A 1,353-nucleotide genomic window follows, 5' to 3' on the forward strand; every position below is an offset into this window, starting at 1 on the left:
TGACATGTGTTGTGAATTTGGCGCTATATAAATAAACTGGATTGAATTGAATTGAATTTACTGAACAGACAAGAAACTTTATGCCAGCAGGGTGTTGGCTGTATGGAGGCAGGCCAAAAATTAGATACTCAGGTGAGTTGAAGCGAACACTACAGGCTTAAAGTACAGGTGTGAAATGATGGGTGTTGAATAAACAAAACAAAGAACAATGTTTAAGGTAGACGAGACAAAAAAGCTGAGACAAAAGAAAGGAAACTATAAAGTACATAAACAGGCAGGCACTTACAGGAGGGGGGACTAAATCTCAAGAGCGAAGAGTGCGTCAATCATGAGAAACAGTTCCAGGAAATGGTCTTGGGCAATGCACTTTACAGTCAACGCAGAAATTAAGGAAAAAACACATTAAAATATGCTGACTAATAGTTAAGGTTATGTTTCAATTCAACCTGGTTATATGCAGTGGCGGCTGATGGAGTTTTCTCCAGGCGGGCCAATGAATTCAAAATAGATGTATACCAAAAACAATCAAACTTATACTAAGTTATCACACCAGAATACTTATAAGAATGCCAACAACAACAAAAAAACATGATAAAAACACTTTATTAAAACAAAACATAATTTCATGTACAGGTTTACTTTTTGTTCATAAATGAGGCTTTGTGAAGGCAAATCTGTGTTTTTCATGGTCCATTATTGTTACATAAACCTAAAAAAAATAAATATAGCGTTAGCCCATCCAGGTTAATAGCATTGTCCGGTATTGCTGGATGCAGCCATGACTCCATCAGAATGATGGCGCAGCAGTTACTAATCTCCTTCCTTGATGAGAGTTCCAGTCAGAGATTATCCATTTTGTTATTCAATGAGCGGACATTGGAGAGCAAGATTGATGGAAGTTGAGATCTGTGGGGATTTCTCTTTAGCTTCGTAGTTAGCCCCCCTCTGCATCCTCGCTTTCTCCGTCTCGCACATCTCTTCCTATGGCAGTTACGTAACCGCTGTTGTTTACATCCATCCGTAGCACTCCGCAGCTTTTTAAATGGTCAAAAATGTCTGGATTTAATATATTTTTATACCGTAGCTTCAGCAGGTTTTGGCGATCATAGATGCGGGTTAGATGTCTAGTCTGTAATGTAATAAGCAGCTTATTATGTGAACCTATTGAAATTGTCGAGAGGAGCCGTTCTTGGCCGCTGCTTTGGAGCGCCTCCATGGCAACCATGAGAGATAGCTCAGGAAACATTTGCCACTCTAAGATTTATCAAAAAGGCCAGTTTTAAGCCTAGCCTTAAAAGTAGAGAGTGTCATGATTGGGTTTCTGAGAGTAAAGCCCAAGATGCAGAACACACA

This window comes from Cyprinodon variegatus, unplaced genomic scaffold (genome assembly GCF_000732505.1).
Source record: "Cyprinodon variegatus isolate N-32 unplaced genomic scaffold, C_variegatus-1.0 Scaffold852, whole genome shotgun sequence".
NCBI classification, from domain to species: Eukaryota; Metazoa; Chordata; class Actinopteri; order Cyprinodontiformes; family Cyprinodontidae; genus Cyprinodon; species Cyprinodon variegatus.